The following is a 22,919-nucleotide window of genomic DNA, read 5'->3' on the forward strand; positions in this document are numbered from 1 at the left end:
TTTTTACCACTTTTTACTTGAAAAGCGTTCCTTTATTTCAGGCACAATACAATTCATATTGGAGCATTTTATGACTTTTGCTACTTTTGCCGGTTTTACCATTTTCAAAAGTAAAGGAACAAACCAAATGTCAATTCCATTGCGTATACGTCAAATAAATCCTCATAAAGAAGGTTTACCCGATATAAAGCTAAAATATAAACAGACTATAACGGGTTTTTACTTTTGGTCTGTTCCAACAAGGTTTCTTTATCTGCACACTAATCGCTGCCGACTGAGGACGCAGATAACTGTGATATTCCCGGACGACGTTAGCATACTGTCAAATGTGCCCTCTAGAATTTTGGGATAGTTAGTGGTCGACCATTGTATTAAACTCAGTGCTGACCTTTGCTGTCCATGTGATGAACGGAATAGCTGTAGATTTTCCACCTAGTGGAACTCCCTGTTTCACTCTACGGTGCCTGAACTTTATGTTCCTGAATTCCTCGTACGACTGGCGTCCACACATATAATTGATTATCCAACGTTTCAAACATGGCCTGATAGTCTGCTCGATGTCCCCAAACACCATCAAAGGCATTTGATAAGTTGGGCGCCATAAACAGTATGAGTCGCACAACTTGATGGCCTGTAGTTGTAGTGCTGTTTTCGTGCTATGGTGCTTCTTACGTAACCCATACTGTTGATCGGCAACTGGATAGTTATATCTGGCATTGGGAAGGATTAAAGACTCAGGGGTCTTAGATACGAGCACCAAAAGTGAAATCGGTCTGTACGCTATTTCTGACGTTGGCGAGGACGTCTCAAGTGTCTTTATTTCCGGCCACAAAATCGAGTTCGGTCAGTACGATTCATCTTTGCTGGTATCCTTGCCAGGCTTCGAGCCAGCCTGTCCATTTTTCTGACCACGAGCATAATGTGGGTGGCTAGGTACAGGTTGAGAACTATCGTAAGATTGTCAACTCTCAACATCCAGCTGCTTCAGCATTATAATGGAGATTCCATCACGGCCCAACGATATGGATGATTTTGCGTTCCTGGTGACATTCGCAACATCACCCATCGTAAATTGTGGTGGAACATCTTCGGCAAATAGAGACCTAATGCGGCGTAGTACCCTTCTCTTCGAGGCCAATACATACGGCCGTTGTGTGACGAGTTGCGCGTTGAAAACAACAACATGAAAAATGTGTAACTGATGCCAAGTTTATTCTTGAAGTTTTTATGTGGTTGTTGTAACGCGGCGCTTTGGCCCCTTCGTCCTATCACTCCCGGGATGCTCGACAAACGGTCAATTAAAGTAATTTGCGCACCTTTTCGGATCAGTATTTGGCCCATTAGCGTAACGTCGCCAAACGTGACTGAGACCCTATATTCCTATTTTTTCAGGATTCAATATTGCACCTTTTCAAATGATTTAGCCACTTTTCCCCTTATGCTCACCGAACAACCTGTTAATTTCCAATTGTAAAATGTTCACTTCTCTTTAAACAAACTTGCCGCCGAATGACGCTCTCTTTAAAAACTTTTTACACGACAAATTTGGGCGAGTAAAAAATAGCAACATGGTTGCCGGCGTCTGATTGACTGGCACGCCAACTTTGACATTTGTTCCAGCCTTTTGACGTTTTTTTCATTTCAAGCGTTCTCGAACTTTTTGAAAAAAAAAATTGTCAGAACATTTGTCTCTCTTTCTCTCTTTTACAAGTTTTACTATTAAAAGGTACGGAAACAAAGCTTATGTGTATCTCATTTTTTCACAGTTCCCTCTTTTACTACTGTTACCATTAAGAAGTACGGGAATACACATTATATGGAATTGACAACTTAAATGACACATGTTTTATAAAATTTGTTAGATGTAAATGCGGCTTAATACCAATCTTTCTCATACTCCCCTTTTTTACATTACTGTGTTGAGCATTGATTGACAGTGATGCCAAGTTACACAATTATCTATTCGGGTGAGCAAACAGAGGACACAACGTGCCGTTAAAATTGAAATGAAAATTCAAACAAAACAAAAAATCAACAATGATAAACTACAGAAATGTGGTAGTTTAACAATAACAATAGTTGAGATGATCATGGTTATGGAAAAGAAAAGAAGTAACTTAACAGCTGGTACAATACCACAGCTGCTGCGGCAACAACTACTACTAAGAAAATAATATTCCAAAGGAATATTTGTACATCATGTCTTTCGTAATTCACGTGATAATTATACAGGTAACTTTTTGTTGTTGTTTTTTGCTTCGTTTAAATACTCGAACCGGCTAAAACCTGTTGTCATTTAAGAAAAGTGTAGAAGTAATACAACAGACAAAAAAATATTTGCAAATGAATGTGAAATAATTGTTTGACAACACAGAAAAAATGCGCTCTTGTCACACAGCTGAGTGAGTGGTGGTCGTATTGGGTGTTTTGTTATTTATTATTTCTATTTTATTTCATTATTTTGACAAACATTAATTACTGGTGGTTGACTGGCTGGTTGGTTGGTGGGAAGGGAGGCGAAGGGGCGGTTTGGGTGTTGATGGTTTCACCGATAACACCTAAACAAACAATGAATTAAGTTTTCAAAAATGTTAATAAGTATTGTAAATCTTTGCCAAATTCTACTTGACTTATGGACAAACAAATTGAAATGTTAAGACCTGCCACTTTGCAAAAAAAACGCAAACGGCAGAAAAAAAACTTCTAATGTTATCAAAAGGCAATTGTATATTTTAAATTAGAAATAAACACATACAACTACACAGCAAGCGAAATATGTACATATATATACAATGGCAATAATTAAGTATTGCACAAATCGTGTTAGAACTAAATTCATATCCATATTTGTTGTACACATGTTTGTAAGTGGGTATGTGAATCTGAAATTTGTTTGTTTTATGAAAAGAAACCTCTCATGACTATTGCGCGCTTCATTGTTGTACTTTTGTCCGCAAATATATGAGTATGTATGTATGTACATGTACTAATTCAAATAATCGTTGGCCCGTCCGTCTGTTTAAAGTGCCGTCTTACCCCCTGTTTTTGTAACTTATTTTTGTTCGTTCGTCTATATTCGTAATAATTTAGGCATTCATAGCTCAGACCCCAGATGACATACACATCTAATTTTTCGTATACCCGTTCCATATATCGTTAAGGATTCCTCATTTAAAAATCAGCGCTCTACATTTGCGCTAAAGCGAGTAAATCGATCTACAAAATTTGACAATTCGTGTGAGAAGAATAAAAATTTTTACAAAAACTGGGGGTTAATATTGGCCTTCATTCGGTCGCTTTGTTTAATTTATGAAAAACAATGAATTTTATTTTTATTTTGCTAAATGTTTCTAAATCCCCCATGTCAATAAATTCATTTACTGGGTATTAAAATTATAGAATGTTTTATAATAGTAGGTATTATTTTGTTTTAATTTATATAACATTTGCCATATTGTAAATTGTGGACACGACACAACAGCTCCCATGACACAAAATACAATATGGTATTTGTTTGTGATTTAAAAGGTAATTTCAGAGAAGGAGTGAGTTTCGGAGAATTTGTAGAGGTAAGGTGAAATACAAAGGAAAATAGGAAATGTCAACATTTTGGGAATGTATAAAAAAGTTTGTACATAAAAAGAAAATCATCCTTTTTGGATGAACATATATAAGAAACATATAACCTGTTTATATTATAGATTTTTGCTGGGTTAACCTACTTTATGAGAATTTATTTGACGTATACGCAATGGAATTCATATTTATTTACTTATTTATTTAATTTATTTATTTATTATTATATTAACTTGTAGTAAATACAATGTTAATAAGACATAGCATTTGCTACAATGGCCATCAGCTAAGAATTCACAGCTGAAACCCCGTGGGTTTATTAAATCCGATTATATGTAAACGTACTATTAGACGTAATAGTATATAGTAGCGTTTACATCTGACAGATTTTTAACAAAATGCGACATTTAAATTGTAAATTGCATTGAATATCTGTCAAATAAATGACGTATTTTTCACAAATAGTTTTTTTAAGCGTTTCATGTTTCATAAAACATGCTCCATTTAAGTTCTCAATTCCATAGAATATCTGTCAAATAAATGACATAAATTCGCAAAACACCTGTTTTGAATGTCAGTGTAAAATGCGTTTTAGGTTCAAGTGTAAATTAGGTTTAAGACCATGAGTGCGATATAACATTTTCGGCCAATTCTTCACTTGCCATTACCTTTGAAGCATATTGTTTATACACGTTCTACCTTGACTTTTAATAATGAACTATGATATGCACATAACCTCCATTATCTTCAACTCTCATAAATTACAAAACCATAGAGATGCAATTATTTCCAAACATGGTGTGTAATTTTTCAACAGTTTGTTTTTGACATTGAAATTAAATTTGCTTGTGGTAAATTCACTTTTGTTTACATGGTGGCAATTATTTTTTATCATGGTCTTACTATGCATGTTTCTGTAATACCCGAAGTTGTTGTACACATATTTATATTTTAATAACCGCCAAAATAATTAATGTGTGGTTGGCGGTTATATGAGAGACTGATGCGAATACGATAATAGGTCTGTCTGGTTAATTTCCCAGCACGAACTTTCTCAGAGAGTAAGAAGTTTTTATTCTCTTTTGCAAGAAAATTGTAAAAAGTAAACAGACACCTTCCCAACAAAAACCAGCAAGCAATCAGCTGCCAATAAAGGAACCAAAGAAAGCAAAAATGTTGTATTTTATTAAAAATAAAAAAGAAAACGACCCACAAAAGGTTTTTTTCCACTTTGCAACTTTGTTCTCCGAAAAAACAATACAATTACCCCCATTATTATAAAAATTCTTTTGTTATAGTTTGGATTTACCGAACAGATTTATAGCGTTCCGGTTAACTTAAAGTTGAAAGTGATGATTGAATTTCAAGGAGGAGCTTCTTGGAATTAACTTTCAATGTACAAATTATATTTTTAATGCCTCAAAATTGGTTTATTTTGCGTTTTCAAATCCATCGGATAGTAAAAGAACACATGTAATAATGGCCCTTAGGCTTGCTTTTTACACAATAAAATTGTTTTTAATTTTCACAAACATAAGTCACCGAATAATTAAAAACAGCTGATTGATTGTTTTCAGCAAGAAGAAGAGTTACAAGTGCTTGCTAGAAGAAATTTGTCCAGCAAGAATTTGCAAACTCTCAGTAAAAGAACTGTCAACATGTCTCTCTCGATTCGCTCTCTTTTGCTGGTTTTTTGTGTTAACAGACGACTTCCAGCAACAATTGGTACAAATTGTTACAAGTTTTAGGGTAACCGGACAGACCTAATAAACCTAATCTATTTGTTTAGTCTATGTTTAGACACGCAAATTTCTCGGGAAAGTAAATTGAGTTTTTTGGGAGAGAGCGGAGAGGAAAGAGCTCCTTAATACTCTTTCCTACCCCCTACTACCTAAAAATTTAATTTACTTTCCCGAGAAATTTGTGTGTCTAAACGCGGACTTACAAATGAGCTGTTCCTTTAAGCGGAGTACACACGATCAGTTTTGACTGTCGATTTTTCGCAATTATCGATAACTGTCCAACCGTCCAGCATAGAGCTGGCAAACCATCGATATTCCCAACATTAGATATTTTCGATATAATAGTTTAAAATATCGATTACTATCGATATTATCGGTAAGCTGTCAACACCATTAATTTGGATATGAAAATGGCGGAAATGTCAATGCTTTTCTTGACATTTTGCACAAGTAGTTCACAGAAATGCAAAGGAGAATAAAAAATTGCTTTTATCTTATAAAAATATTAAAAAAATACATTTTACCTTTCCGAAAAATAGGTACGTGTGACTACGGGCTTATTTTCTCACACACACAAAACCGAAAAGCAGCGAAATTTCTATTTATTTTAATGAGTTTTGGCTTGGGGGGTTTTGTTCCGATAATATCGATAGGCAAAACTATCAATCGATATTTAATTTTTAAAAAACAATCGATTTTATCGATAATGCCATCGATTTTTTTGCCAGCTCTAGTCCAGCAACCATAAAATATTTTGTGGAGGTTGTTAGTTTTAGAGGTGGGCGATTGTCGTGTTCGTGGCACTAGAAAACACGACACAATAACAAATATGCACATAAACAACAATACCATTTTAGCGACGACTATGTACTAAACCCTTTAGCTTTGCTGTGTAGTGTTTTCTAGTGACACGAAACACGACAATCGCCCACCTCTAGTTAGTTTACTCTACAATACGATGCAAAATACCTTATACTACGTTTACATTTACGAAATCCACTCTGAAATCCTTTGGATTTCATTTGACGTTTAACCAATGGAATTGACAGTTGAAATCGAGTGAATTTCGTAAATGTAAACCTAGCATTTGGGGCCACCGTGGTGCAATGGTTAGAACGTCCACCTTGCGCTCAGAAGGTCTGCGGTTCGAATCCCAGGCCAAGCAACATCAAATTTTCAACGGTGGCAAAATTCCCCCTCAGTAATGCTGGCGACATTCCCTGAGTATATAAGCCATGAAAAACTTCTCTACAAGTGGTGTCGTAAGACACGCCGTTCGGACTCGGCAATAAAAATTAGGTCCCATATCATTGAGCCAATATGAATCGGCGTGCACTCATTGATATGAGAGAAGTCTCCCTTGTCCCTTCGGGGATGTTGTGGGAACATATGTATGTATGTAAACCTAGCATTAGTCGTTTACAAGAAGTTACTGAACTTGTACAAATTTGTACAAATTATTGAGTAAACGAACACACCTAATTTCATCATGAGCTCTTGTCATGGCACAATTTTGAATATGTTATGCGAAATTTTTTCTTTGTGTTGTTGGGGAAATTACAACAAAAATAATTTTTTTATAAAGGGATTTGACTTTTCATATTCGAACAGCTGGTGTTATACCACTACCTTGATAATTGTGCCATGGCTCTAGTGCAAACCCCGTTCAACTGAATCATATGGTTTTTGTTTTGATTTTTTCATGGCGAATTGCAGTTTATTTTGACATCTCAAATTCGATCATCTGGGCTGATGCACATCTATTTTGGTAATTGTGCCATGCTCATAAAGATAGGCCATGTTTATATTATAGCGTTTTACAGGGTTAACCTTCTTAATGAGGATTTATTTGACGTATACCGAAAGGAATTGACATTTGAAACCCATTGGGTTTGTTAAATCCGGTTATATGTTAACGTACTATTATCCTGGGAAAAAGCTCTAATCTAAACTTGGCTTTATTTTACCTGAGCCTCGTTTATAGGGTTATTAACATTAAACAATTGTTGTATTTTACCTATGAATGTCACGTGAACTCGCTTTTATTTCTCACTTAATACAATACATGTGTATATTGAACTGAATTTCCCACTGCATCAAAATATGAATCATATGCTAATTAAGTGGCAAATTGGGAAAGTTCAAATTTAAGCGTATTAAATTACACCTAGAATATAATGTTTAAGGTACATAAAAAGGGGGCAAAAAGCGGAATTATGTATACATATAAACAATAAACCTATTTTTGATGGTAAATATTCACGGTTTTATTGTTAGGCCAGAAAGTTATCAAAAAATTTATGCGGAAATATTGGAAACATAATTTGATTTCATAGTTTTTTTGGTTCTCCTTTAAAAATACCTGATGTACATCATTGCGTATTATTGTTGACACAACGTATACGCCCGACTGGACCTTCACAAAACCTTAATACGCGGCATTTCAACGCAAGTAATGAATATATATTTCATATATATTATTAATAATCTTTCTTTTAAATAAACATATCATACAAAATTGTATATAAATAAACAATATATGTATATGTCTTTAACTATAAATATGATCATACATTGTTGATATACGAGAGATTTTTGAGATTTTTGTTTAATTCATGATACATGAACTAGTTAAGTCAATACGCAAGTGATTTGTTTTCAACATTATGTGAATGAATGAGTAGTAGCAGTAGACAATAACGGCAACAAGTAAAACAAAAACAACTATACAAATATAAAAACTAAATATGTAAATAAATAATGCCGCTATTATGTTAACAGGAAATCACAATAATCACACCTCAGAAGAACAATGGGGGTGTTTGTGTTAACTTAGCCCACATTAAATAAGTCAGGGTAAAAACAGACACACACTTTCATTGACAGGCACTTGGTGGTGTGATGTAGGATGTGATTTCACTTGGTGACAAAAGTGAACCAGACAAACTTCCATTTAGATTCTAATCAGTTTAGGGGAATAATTAACAAGTTCCATTAATTTCATCAATAAAGAGAAAGAGGGGGGGTTTTGTGTTTCACATTCAAACCAACAACAAAAGGTGCGTATCGCCGCGGCATATTGTTAAATGCCACCAATTCAAGTACTTTCAGCTGTCACCTTGTTGTTGTTATAAAGGAAATATACAAAAAAACATTAACCAGATATATGTATGATGATTGACAAATAAATAAAAACATTATTTTTTCAGCAACAATAATGACAATTCATCATTTGTCATTTTTTTCTTGCTAGAAAGTCAAAGTGTTCAGAAAAAAATCAACATTTCATTTCTAAATTAGCAATGTTTAATTATTAATTATGAACGAAGAAACAAAAAAAAAACGAAAACTCAAATATTTCCTCTGCTAATTGATGGGTAAATGTCACAGTGGCGTAAAAATTTGACACATGTGTTTTGATTTAATTGTTCAAAAATTAATTTTTTGTCCCATTTTTTGTAAAGTAGGGATTAATCAACATAATGCAGGATTGAATATCTTAATGATATGCTACATTTTGGAAATATGATAAATTACTTAATAATAAACAATAATCTTGTCAAAATTTTGTAATCGGGGTTTTGTTCGGAAAATAATTAGTTTAATAATGAATTTGCCAGACAGGCAACAAGGTGATTGTTGTAAAACAACTAAAACCTAATTTACACCTTTCGGGAAAAAAAATAAATTTTAATCGGGTATGATGTAAATGTGCTATAATTAGGTCAACTACAAAATTCAGCTGAGTCGTTTACAAATGTTGAATGTTGGTGTGCACATTTAAGCTTCGTTCCCGTACTTTTTAATAGTAAAACTCGTAAAAGAGAGAACTGCAAAAAATTTGTTTTCACACACAAGTTTTTTGAAATAGTTCGGGAACGGAAAAATGGAAAATACGTCAAAAAAACTGGAACAAATGTCAAAGTCGGCGTATCAGCCAATCAGACGCCGGCAACCATGTTACTATTTTTTTACTCGCCCAAATTTGTCGTGTAAAAAGTTTTTAAAGAGAGCGTCATTCAACGCCATTTTTGTTTAAAGAGAAGTGAACATTTTACAACTTTTTTGTGTACGGGAACGCTTTTTCGAGTAAAATGTGTAAAAGTCGTAAAAATTGTAAAAACTTTTTAGTTCTGGAACACAGCTTTATTGGCTCTCGAGGCAAACAGTGTAACAATTCATGAGAGAAAGCTCATTCCTTCCTCCCTTATGTTTTTAGATGACCTAAATATAGCTTTGTTCCTTTACGTTAAAGTTTCTTAAAGTTTTACCACTTTTACCATTTTTACCTCGGAAAGCGTTCCTTAACCCCAAAAAGTAGTAAAACTTGAAGCAAAATTTAAGGGAGACCATGCCAAAATGGCTTTCTCTTTTACTATTTTCTGCTCGACAAATTTCGTGGTGTAAAAAGTGGAAAATCTGTCAAACTGTTGATTTGACATTTAATTGACAATTAAGGCAAAAGAAAAAAACAAGGAGCACTGTCAAAGCAAAATAAGAAGAAATAAAATAAAATAAGTATAAATAATAAAAAAATAAACCAATGAAACAAAAAATAAAAAACAGTGGCATTTATTTTGTTTGTTGTTATTTTTTTGAAGTAGCCATGTTTGTTTTTTTGACATCGCTGCAAGATCTACTGTTTTTCCGTTCCTTTACTTTTGAGCAAAACTTTTTTCGTGAGAGCAATTTTGGCAGTTTTTTCTCTTGCTACTTTTACTATTAAAAAAGTAAAGGAACAAAGCTTATAACACTTGTATCTTAAGCCGAATTGTTGCAACGAGTTTAAGGCCATGTTTATATTATTGCCTTTTGCAGGGCTAACCTTCTTAATGAGGATTTATTTGACGTATTCGCAAAGGAGTTGACATTTGAATCCGGTTATATATAAACGTACTATTAGATCTGGAATAACGTTTTTTTTAAGTTTTTTCTTCCTAGAAAGTCAAAGTGTTGAGAAAAAAAATCAAAATTTCATTTCTAATTTAGCAATGTTTTTTGTGAATATTGTAAACAAATTAAAATATCTTACCATCATCATCAGTCTATACCTACATATGTTTACATTTACGAAATCCACTAGATTTCAACTGTCAATTCTATTGCTCAAACGTCAAATCTAAATCCAATCGATTTCATATGAGAATTGACAGATGAAATCGAGTGGATTTCGTAAATGTAAACATAGTATATTTTTAGAATCAGTTTTATTACACTTTTTTCTTAAAAATTTGTTTTTTCTTGGCCTCCATTCTTTTATTCTTTTTTTTCCCATTTTTCTACCACTAAACAAAACTCCGACATAAAATTCACAAAACAATCAGCTGTTCTACACCTACTAAACTTTCGTGTATTTTGTTGTTGTGATATTAGGTCTGTACGATAACTTCGCAAGTGAAAAGTACTTGCAAGTACTCAGCAAGTTCTCAGTAACGTCTCTCCGCCAATTTTACTCTCTCGAAGCTAAAAATTTGCAGATTGTTATCAAACAGTAATTTGTAAAAACTTGCAAGAAGTTAGGTGATTTGAAGAAGAAGAAGAAAATGTTGGCGGAAAAGATTAAATAAATAAATAATAAATTAAAAAAGTAGTCACCACAATCTACAAAATAAGTTATTTTATTTACATTATCGTTTTCCATAATTTATTTAATAATGTTTCCCTTTTTTATTTCTATTTATTTTAATAACCAAACGTTTGTTTATGTTTTTGCCAAGAAGTCCGCCACAAAACATTCGAATTTAAATCAGCTGATCAAAGGAAAAATTTTCCTTGCAAAAACTTGTAAACAAAACTCTCCAAAGCTCTCCAAAATTCTCTCACTATTGTCTCCAAACTCTCTCTCTTTTACTTTACTAGTTTGTTATCGAACAGCATTTTGTAAAAGTTTTTACAAATTTGTACAGACTTTTGGGTTATCGTACAGACCTATTGTAAACAGTTGTAGTCTAAAACTGGCAAACCATCGATATTCCCAACATTAGATATTTTCGATATAATGTTTTAAAATATCGATTACTATCGATATTATTAAGTTGTCATCGCCATTAATTTGGAGATTAAAATGGCGGAAATGTCAATGATTTTCTTGAAATTATACAAAAGTAGTTCACAGAAATGTAAAGGAGAATAAACAACTGCTTTTATTTTATAAAATATGTAAAAAATACATTTTATTTTACCGAAAATGTGTACGTGTAACTACGGACTTACTTTCTCACACACACACAAAACCGAAAAGCATCGAAATTTCTATTTATTTCAATGAATTTTAGGTTGGGGATTTCTGTTTCGATAATATCGATAGGCAAAACTATCTATCGATATTGAATTTTTAAATAGTAATCGATATTATCGATAGCGCTATCGATTTTTTGCCACCTCTAGTTGTAGATCTACAATATTAAATGCATTTTACACTTACACTTAAAACGGGTGTTTTGGGAGTTTACGTTATTTATTTGACAGATATTGTATGGAATTGACAACTTAAATGAAGCAAGTTTTATAAAACATATTAATGCTTGGTTTACATTTACGAAATCCACTCGATTTCAACTGTCAATTCCATTGCTCATTAGACGTATACGCAAAGGAATTGACATTTGAAATCGAGTGGATTTCATAAATGTAAACCAAGCATAAGTGTAAAGTGTGTTTTAACAACATGTAAAAGATCTACAATACCACTTTACCACCATGGGTGAATACCGCTATTATTTCAATGAGGCACAATCATGGAATAATAAGGTGTAACGCCAAAAACATACCAGTTGTCAAAATGCTTTTCCTTATAATTTTGTAAAAGCCTCAATAAAATATATCTTGAAATCTTGAATCTTGTGAACAAGCAATTCACAGTAATGCATTATTATGTCTGTCTGGTTACCCTAAAACTTGTAACAATTTTTACCAATTGTTGCTGGAAGTCGTCTGTTAACACAAAAAGCCAGCAAAAGAGATCGAATCGAGAGAGACATGTTGACAGTTCTTTTACTGAGAGTTTGCAAATTCTTGCTGGACAAATTTCTTCTAGCAAGCACTTGTAACTCTTCTTCTTCTTGAAAACAATCAATCAGCTGTTTTTAATTATTCGGTGATTTATGTTTGTGAAAATTAAAAACAATTTTATTGTGGAAATAGCAAGCATAATTGTATTGGTTTTTTGGAGAACAAAGTTGCAAAGTGGAAAAATTCCTTTTTTGGGTCATTTTCTATTTTATTTCTAATAAAATAAAACATTTCCTTGGTTCCTTTATTGGCGGACAAATTGTTATGTTTTGGCAAGTCAGCTGATTGCTTGCTGGTTTTTGCTGGGAATAGCTGTGTCTGGTTACCCTAAAATTTGTAACAATTTGTACAAATTGTTGCTGGAAGTCGTCTGTTAACACAAAAAAAAAAAACAGCAAAAGAGAGCGATTCGAGAGAGACATTTTACAGTTCTTTCACTGAGAGCTTGCAAATTCTTGCTGGACAAATTTCTTCTAGCAAGCACTTGCAAGCTCTTCTTCTTCCTGAAAACAAACAACCAGCCGTTTTTAGTTTTTTGTTGATTTATGATTGTGAACATTAAAAACAATTTTATTGTGGAAATAACATAGTCTAATTGTATTGTTTTATGGAGAACAAATTTGTAAAGTGGAAAAATACTTTTTTGTTTCATTTTCTTTTTTATTTTTAATAAAATACAACGTGTTTGCTTCCTTTGTTGGCGGACAAATTGTTCTGTTTTGGCAAGTCAGCTGATTGCTTGCTGGTTTTTGCTGGGAAGGTGTCTGTTTACTTTTTACAATTTTCTAGCAAAAGAGAATAAAAACCCCTTACTCTCTGAGAAAGTTCTTGCTGGACAATCCTTGCTGGGAAAGTAACCAGACAGGCTTAATGTGTCTGTTTACTTTTTACAATTTTCTGTGAGAAAGTTCTTGCTCGACAATTCTTGCTGGGAATGTAACCAGACAGACCTATTGTGAGCAAATTTGACGTTTGACATGATTTGATGTCCACCATGGACAAAGCATTTTTGCTTCCTTTGGTTCCTTTATTGGCGGACAAATTGTTATGTTTTGGCAAGTCAGCTGATTGCTTGCTGGTTTTTGCTGGGAATGTGTCTGTTTACTTTTTACAATTTTCTGTGAGAAAGTTCTTGCTCGACAATTCTTGCTGGGAATGTAACCAGACAGACCTATTGTGAGCAAATTTGACGTTTGACATGATTTGATGTAACACCTTCTTATGCTTGGTTTACATTTACGAAATCCACTCGATTTCAACTGTCAAATCCATAGGTTAAACGTCAAATGAAATCCAGATGAGATTTCATTTGACGTTTGAGCTATGGAATTGACAGTTGAAATCGAGTGGATTTCGTAAATGTAAACTTAGCATTATTCCACAATGACCGTGAAATCGGTGATGACAGGAATTTTCCATAAATGTTTGTGGGAGGCACAGCAAACACATGTATTTAACTACTGTGCATGTGTTTTAATCTTATCAATGGAACACAACACAACAACATTTGTGTCCACTCTAATGGAACATTCCACTTAGACAGCCAGGCGAGTTGTCTATAACTAACCATTTTTATGAACTCAAATAAATTCGATAAAAAAATTTAATTTTAAATTGATTAATATGTTTTGGTGTAAACAATTCGAGTGAATAGTCCAATAAATTTGATGAAATGAAATTCCGCCTTTTGATCGATTAGAAGAATTACTGTTTCGTTCGTGTTGGTCGGTCACAAAATCTTTTGTTCCGGTTTGGGGTTTTAGATATTGTTTTGATTCATTCATAATTGTTTCCCCTTTCTGAGCAATAATGATGACGATTCGAATATTTCCGTATAATTTTGATGTGATTTTGACAACTAATCAAAATATCGGCTGATATCAACAATAAAATTAAGACTCCACAAAAATTGCTTGTCATATTTATTATTATGTTTATATTCTTTTGTTAAGTTTTGATATAATTAAATGATAAGTGAGTTCAAGACATCTGAAGTAGGTAAATATAATGGAAATAGTGGGGGAGGGTGGTTGATGTGTGAGTCAGTAGTAACGAATTTTTTTTTAAACTGTGTTTGGAATTGTTTTCATTTTAATGCCAATTTTTTAAAAAACTTATGCCATGTTTATTTTATAGCCTTTCTCAGGGTTAACCTTCTTAATGAGGATTTATTTGACGTATACGCAAAGGAATTGACATTTGAAACCGAGTGGGTTTATTAAATCCGGTTATATATAAATGTACTATTATTTATTATATCCTTAGCCTTATGTGTCTGGACACGAAATCTCCTTAGCCAATTTTTTTTGTACCACCATATGAAGGTCTTCAGAGTTCATTATTTGTTTAATCACCAAGATTCTATTTTCCTTCTAAAGTTTGAAAATATCACAACCCAGCAAAATCGACTTTGATTTCTAAAAATACTTCGTTTTTTCTTTGAATTGCCTCCTTTCTTTAAAAACGTTTATTAAAACAAAGAAGAAGAAAAAAACACCCACATGTTTGATAACAATAACAATGTCACAATTTCATTCCTTTTTTCTTTAAGATAAAGATTCAAAATGAATGAAAGCTCATAACAAAATATGTGTTTCATATTTTTTTCAATTTTCAGGCTTTTTGTTTTGTTTTTATAATGCGGTAAAATATAAACACAACGAAATTTTTCTAATTATGTAGATATGTATTAACATACATACAAGTGTTTGTATGTATGTCTAATATTATTATTATTTTTATTATGCAGTATGAATGTTTAACCAGATAATGTGATGGACTCATCATCATCCTCATCATGATCACAAAGTAGATAGCTTCCCTCCCCTTCCGAATTGTGAAGTTGATGAGTTAAGAATAAATAATTTAGTTGTTATCTCTTTTGTTTAACATTTGCCAAAGTATAATTTATGTTTGTCTAAAAGATTTGAGAATAATTCAGATATTTTCATACAATTTTTTCATAATATAAATATTAGTTTTTTTTTATTCGTTGTTAGATTAAAGTTTGTCATTATTCATTGCTCTATATTTCATAGGAATTTAATTGTTTTTATTTTACTTTCACATTGAAAAGTTAATAACTGAAAACATGCTATTCCAGATTGGAGAGGCAGCGTAAAAGGTAAAATTATAGCAAGTTTACATTATAGCTTTGAGTGAACTAAATCTGACCAGATTTGCCTTACAAAATTAAATCTTTTCACGAATGGATAATCTTGGACGAAATCCATTTCAAACAATTTGAAGTCGACTGTAGTCGCATGATAACTCTCAAACGGATCAACCGATTAGGTCCAAACTTTGCATCTCGTAATATTTTACACAAACTTAAATCAACATCGGATACCTCTTCCACCAAGTTCAAAAATGTTCCCCTAAATAGTGAGCACGGTAACTCGTAAAATATGGCGATCCCAAATATGAAAAAAATCGAATATTCGACTGCAATGGATGTGAAACATGTGGTCTGTCTGGTTACACTAAAATTTGTAACAATAGCTTTGTTCCTTTACTTTTTTAATGGTAAGAGTGGTAAAAGAGAAAAGTGTCAAAATTGCTCAAAATTCCTCTGTCATGAACATTTTTACCAGAAAAGTAAAGGAACGGAAAATGGTAGATCTGGCAGCAACGTCAAAAAGAAACATAAAAAAATCAATTTTCGTCTTTTATTTCACAGTTTTTAATTTAGTTTTGTCAGCGTTCGACTTTTTCTTCTCTTTTTCGTCCATTTTCTTCTTCATTGTGAAATAATCGTCAAACAAAAGTCGAAAAATCAGTTCTGCCATTTTTTACCTGCAGAAATTTTGCTGGTAGCCTGTGGTAGAAGAGAAAGCCATTTTCGCTCTCTCTCCTCTCTCACTCTCTTAAAAATTGCTTCCAGTTTTGCCACATCTGTCATCTGTTTTTAATTTTTCGTTGATTCATGTTTGTGAAAATTAAAAACAATTTTATTGCGGAAATAGCAAGTCTAATTGTATTATTTTTTGTAGAACAAAGTTGCAAAGTGCATAAAATCCATTTTTGGGTCATTTTATTTTTTTATTTTTTGGGTCATTTTATTTTATTTATTTTTAATAAAATACAACATTAGGTCTGTCTGGTTATCCTAAAACTTGTAACAGTCTGTACCAATTGTTGCTGAAAGTCGTCTGTTAACACAAAAAGTCGGCAAAAGAGAGCGATTTCTCGAATCGAATCTCGAGACATTTTGACAGTACTTTTACTGAGAGTTTGCGAATTCTTGCTGGACAAATTTCTTCTAGCAAGAACTTGTAACTCTTCTTCTTCCTGAAAACAATCAATCAGCTGTTTTTAATTTTTCGTTGATTTATGTTTGTGAAAATAAAAACAATTTTATTGTGGAAATAGCAAGCCTAATTTTATTGTTTTTTCGGAGAACAAAGTTGCAAAGCGGAAAATCCATTTTTGGATCCTTTTCTTTTTTATTTTTATTAAAATACAACATTTTTGTTTCCTTTGTTTCCTTCATTGGCGGACTAATTGTTCTGTTTTGGCAAGTCAGCTGATTGCTTGCAGGTTTTTGCTGGGGAGGTGTCTGTTAGTTTTTAAAAATTTCTTGCAAAAGAGAATAAAACTTACTGAAAAATATCGTTAATTACCGAAATTATAAGCTTTTGAATTTTACCGAAATTTGTAACTCAAAAAATGGTAGCAATGTCAAAAAGAAACATACAAAATCAATTTTCTTCTTTTATTTTACAGTTTTTGATTCTGTTTTCCTCAACGTTCGCCTTTTGATCATCATCGAACATTAATCATCGAACAAATGTCGAAAAATCAGTTCTACCATTTTTTACCTGCAGAAATTTGTCTGGTAGCATGGTGGAATAATAAGGTGTAGCGCCAAAAACAGCTGATCTTCATACCAGTCGTCAAAATGCGGTATTGTGAATAAAATCACATACAAAATGTAAACAAGCAATTCACAGAAATACATTAAAAAAAAAAACATTGTTCCACAACATCCCATACGGGACAAGGGAGACTTCTCTCATATCAATGAGTGCACCCCGATTCATATTTAGCTCAATGATATGGGACCTACTGTTTATCGCCGAGTCCGAACGGCGTGTCTAAGACACCACTTGTAGAGAAGTTATACAAGGCTGAAATACTCAGGAAATGTCGCCAACATTACTGAGGGGTATTTTGCCACCGTTCGAAATTTTTGATGTTGCCTGGCCGGGGAATCGAACCCACGACCTTCTGCGTGCAAGGCGGGCGTGCATACCATTGCACCACGGTGGCACCCTAAATACATTATTGTAAGCAAATTTGACGTTTAACATGATTTGATGTAACACCTTCTTATTCCACCATGTCTGGTAGCCTGTGGTAGAAGAGAAAGGCATATGTGACCTCTCTGACTCTCTTAAAAATTGCTGCCAGTTTTATCACGTTTTGGGGTTAAGGAACGCTTTGCAGGTCAAAAATGGTAACAGGTGGTAAAAATGGTATCCTCAGGTAAGTAAAGGAACACAGCTATGGTTAAAATGAACTGCATACATACCGCTCATTTATTCAAAGAGTGCCACATCTTAAAAAAATTCAGTTTCAAGAAAAAGACGTTTTAAGTTGCCGAATGAAATTTGACTTCCCAAATGAAAAAAGAATTATTACACAGTGCTAAATTTCTGTGCAAGATCCAGCATGAATTGGAGTGTTTTAATGTTTCATAAAGTCTGAGTTTTAGAGATATGAACATAAAAATTTGGTACAAGATAAAGTAGAAGTCGTAGAAAAAATATAAATTGCTAACTCGTAAAAGGCATTTTTTGAGTTGTGCCATTCTTTGAGTAAATGAGCGATATCTTCCCACAACATCACCGAAGGATTAATGGAGACTTCTCTCATATCAATGAGTGCCCTACTACTGGTTAATGCCGAGTCCGACTGGTACGGCGTGACTTACAAGGCGTTTACACCAGACAGTTTATCTTCAAATACAACTTACAAGGCGTTTACACCAGACAGTTTATCTTTAAATACAACTCTGATTTACTAACACATGCATACATTTGTCGTTTGTCTCTCAGCTGTTCATCAGTTTTTCACAGACAGCCGGGTTAACAAATTTTTGACATTTTTGTGAAAAAGAAGTGAGATGATAATTCAAATGTGCTAAAAAACAAAAGAATATGTACAAAACAAAATATGTGAATGGAAAACAAAAAGAAATCGTTAATTTTCATTCATAATTATACAACTGTTTTCGCAGTTGTCTGGACGCCTACGTCACACAGGCAAGTTGTGGGATTTTGACAATCAATACATGAAGTCAACTGTCCTGTCATTTGTAAACGCAGGGTTAAGACACCACTTGTAGAGAAGTTTTTCATTACTGAAATACTCAGGAAATGCAAGCATTACACTGCACAGTGGTCCCACTTGTATGGAAAAGAGTGCCAAAAATAGTTCTAATCGAGCTACCGCCTCCAAATTTTAAACGTAGTTTTATAACAAGCCAAAAATATAGAAAACCATTTTTAGTGGATCTAGGTCTATATTTGGCATATTTGGGTATAGCTCCCATAGAAATCTCCCGATTTTTGGTATTTTGACAATTTTGGCCAAATTTACCAACCAATTTGGATGTTATTTTGCATTCTGAGTTCTGAGTGAATAAACTACCTCCTTACAAAAAAATTTTCAATATAGGTCTACGTTTAGGTATAGTCCCCATATAAATGTACCCTCAGATTTTCGGTATTTTGACAATTTAAGCTAAATTTTCCAACTGATTTGGCTGTACTTCGGCATTTTGAGTTCTGAGTGTACCAAATACTTCCATGCAAAAAATGGTCAATATCGGTCTACGTTTAGGAATAGCCCCCATATAAACGTATTTCCCGATTTTCGAAATTTTGACCATTTTACCTACATTTTCCAACCGATTCAATGTTCAGTATAGGTCCATGTTTAGGTATAGCTCCCATATAAACGTACCTCCCGATTTTCGGAATTTTGACGATTTTAAAGGCATTTTTCGTTTTTAAGGCCTCACATACAAATCACAACATCTTTGGCTTAACTTGGCATATAACCGCTGTAAATTTACAAAAATAATGCTGGATGTTAAAAATTTTACATGTTTAGAGAATATTTATTTCAATCGCAATCAAATTTGTCGCCATCAATTTTTCAATTTTTGTCCAAGGGCGGAACCACTGTGCAATGAGGAGTTTTCCCCCCTCCGAAAATGTTTATGTTCTGGTCAGGGATTGTACCGCAGACCATCTGGGTGGAAGACGTATTTACAATTGCACCACACTGGCTCCCTCATAAACTACAATATAGCTTTGGTCCCAACAGTGTGTTATTATGCATTTGTTATTATTATTTTATTTATTCCTTTGTTCTAATGTGGGGGCCTTTAAAGCATATGTGAACAACCCCCGGTCTTTATCGCTTCGCATTATCAACTTAACACATGTAGATTTGAAATTTATGATTCTACTAGAATTCTCTTGGCAGTAAAATAATAATAATATACAGCAGGGGTGGTCTACCTTAAATTGTTAAAAAAGAAGAAGAGAGCTAAACGAAAATATAAATTTTATTTTTTCAGTGCACATGCTCCTTCTCTTTGTGATTTTTTTTATCAAAAAAATAAAAACATTAATGTTCGCAAAAATATGAATTCAAACCAACTGGCATCATTTGATAACACCTGTTGATCTGATGTCATATTGTTTATGATCCTTGTGACATGTTGTTGGTAAACGTGTTATAGGATAGGAAGATGGATGATGGTATCATTAACTAAATTATGGTTTTATCGGCTTAACCATAGTAGATAATAAATGCTTTACGACCCAGTTATTATCAGCTTCTAAGCATTGTCAGCTGGTTTTTTGCAGTCTATATTCTCATTTAGTACCCAGACTATGAGGAGGTCCCTTTACTAACCCATATTCGTATAAATATTAAATGAATAATTAAAATAAAATCATTAATGCCTTATTTGTGGGCCATAAAACTATTACGGAATTGTGAATTTGCTATGATTTTTATGGCAATTATAATAAGTATCACAAGTCAACAAAAGTTAGCGTTGGCTTGCATGCTGTATTTTCCCATATTAATATTCATATCCGTTTCAAATATTTACTACAAATGAAATCCGGTTTTAGAGTAAACTTGTGTACCCTTTGGTTTTTTGCTATTCAGGTGGGTGATCGACCCAGCATCATTTGTTGTCGTCAAAACAATTAGAACATGAAGTGGTTTCCTCGATTGCTACAATAAATTGTTTTTTGTTTTCAAAGTACAGTCAAACTTCGCTAAAACGAAGCTATTGGGAGCAAAACGTTCATACGTTAGAAAGAGATAGAGAGATAATTTTGTGTAAAATATCATATGTTTGGTCTATAAAACAATTCCTTATAGAGAATTTTTCCTAATAGTGAAGTTTGTTATAGACAAGTTCAGCTGTAGCTTGGGTATTAGTTTAATTCTTAACGACAGCTGGCTGTCCAGCGTGTTCTATTCGCTTTCTGTAACAAGTAGTTTCTTTCTTAATGGTAACATGTTTCTTATTGTTTGTGTTCTTTTTTGTTTCAATGTCTCTGTGGCCATTCCTCGATCTTAACAATCATTAACCAGATGGCCATGAAGTTTTTGAGTTCAGTTCATGTATGGCGTACCTATACAGAATTTCCATTGTTCTCCATTAACACCATAAAAAAATAATATTATTTTTTTGTATTGATAACTGACAACAACTTTCATTGCAATCAACAGCAACTAACAGAAACTGATGAAAGTAAAGCACTTTAAAAGAAAAAACAAAAAACACAAAATGGAATAAGAACAACTTTTTTTGGCTGGTTTTATTTTTTTCATTCACTCTCTCACCTCTACTTCTAAAATCATACGGTAATCCCAAAAACTTGTCAAGCCACCAAATGTGTCACGATCTTTGTGAATGGATTGATGACGTCTGCGTTTGCACCATCATTCTGATCATCATCATCATCACCGATTGAATAGATCAGAGTAGATTTGTTTGTTGTTAAAATAAAAACAAAATAACTGTCTATTTTTGTATGGCAACAAACAACAGCGGTTTTTTTGTTTCTTACTCAAAAATGTACTTTTCGACACCATTGAGACGGAAGTAGCCGATTATTAGTTTTGAAAGCTGTGTGGGGAATTTTCAGTAAGTCAGAATTTGACAATTTTCAAATTAAGTAAGTTATAAATACGTCATGATATAGTTCATATGGTCAAATATCCCACGACACACAGTGGGGACTCGGAATAGATATTTTGAGGCCAAGATAATTAAGTAATTTCTTTTGAAATATTTGAACTATAACGACAACACTTTCCAGTACTAATCTCCCCACAAAATTTCATAATAAAATTTCCATACGATGCTAAACTTAAGTCCAGTTTAGAGTTTTGGTGAAACATTCGAGGACTATATTTGGGGAAGTATATATGTATTTCCTGGACAAAAAAATATACATCGTTGTAATTATAATAGAAAGGGCCTACCTGGGATGAAAATGATTTTGTCGCAAGGTGGCGCTAAATGAGGATTCCCACAATCTCACGGCGCACAGTGGTTCAGAATATTTTTTTCCTGGCCAAAACTATGTAACTTTTGAACGGATAGAGATATTTTCAGATAACGCAATCAGCTTTCCGATACATTAAACAAATACAAATTCGTCTAGTTGCATCGGAATTCAAGGTAATATTTAACCTTTGAGTTTTTTTCATATTTTGCATCAAAATATGAGTTTTTGAGAAGTTCACATGTTCCAGTCAGGGTACAATTACCAAGGTAGTGGTATCGTAAAATTTTGAATATGTCATGTCAAAATATTCTTTATGTTGTTGGGGAAATTACAACAAAAATATTTTTCATAGAACAAGAATCCAGCCCTTGGTGTGATACCACTACATTGGTAAGTGTGCCATGGTGCCGATCTATTAAAAAGTGTCAAACATCAATAAACAAAATACTAAAAAAAATAATTTAAATACAAGCATTATATTTGAGAGATTCCATCATGAGAAAGAATATATTTTTATTGATTGCATTTCTAAATAAAGCACTGAAACTTAACTTTTTTAATTATTTTTTATTTTTAACTTTTTAGTAAATAAATTTTTTTGACCACTGAGAACAAAATTATAGTCAATTTTGGCCGAAAATTTTAGATAAAAACTTTAAAATGCCTGAAATCGTGCAGTACCGTTATATAAAGGCTATACCAAAACCTGGACTTATGCGTATAATTTTTGGTGGGGAAGTTTCTGTACCAAAGTGGAACTCCAAATGCCAAGTCACAACCAATTCTGGATAAAAATTAAGATAAAATCCTTAAAACACTTGAAATCGGGTGGTACCACTATATGGTGGCTATACCAAAACCTGCACCTACGTCAACAATTTTTGGAGCGGAAATGTCTGTATCATTGGAAATGCTATATGGGGGCTGTAGGAAAAATTGGGCGCATATCCATGTATTGTCATACAAATCTGAAAAGTGTGCAAAGTTTCAGTTCGATAGGTCAACTGCAACTTTGTTAAAAATGAGTTTCTAGATTTTA

General features: G+C 33.2%; 2 protein-coding genes across 2 annotated transcripts in view; both read right to left on the minus strand.

The window, feature by feature from the left end:
- Positions 1-2,758, minus strand: part of LOC141389894 (palmitoyltransferase ZDHHC6-like) — a 63,189-nt gene extending 60,431 nt beyond the window's left edge. Inside the window, exon 1 of the mRNA XM_073962097.1 lies at positions 2,746-2,758. The gene's annotated coding sequence lies outside the window, so the exon portion shown is untranslated. The remainder of the gene's footprint in view (positions 1-2,745) is intronic.
- The window catches only part of red (LysM peptidoglycan-binding domain-containing protein red), a 42,909-nt gene that overhangs the window by 12,638 nt on the left and 7,352 nt on the right, over positions 1-22,919 (minus strand). The gene's annotated exons all lie outside the window — the stretch shown is intronic.

This window comes from Musca autumnalis, unplaced genomic scaffold, assembly GCF_047663935.1.
Source record: "Musca autumnalis isolate F117 unplaced genomic scaffold, ASM4766393v1 scaffold_1, whole genome shotgun sequence".
NCBI classification, from domain to species: Eukaryota; Metazoa; Arthropoda; class Insecta; order Diptera; family Muscidae; genus Musca; species Musca autumnalis.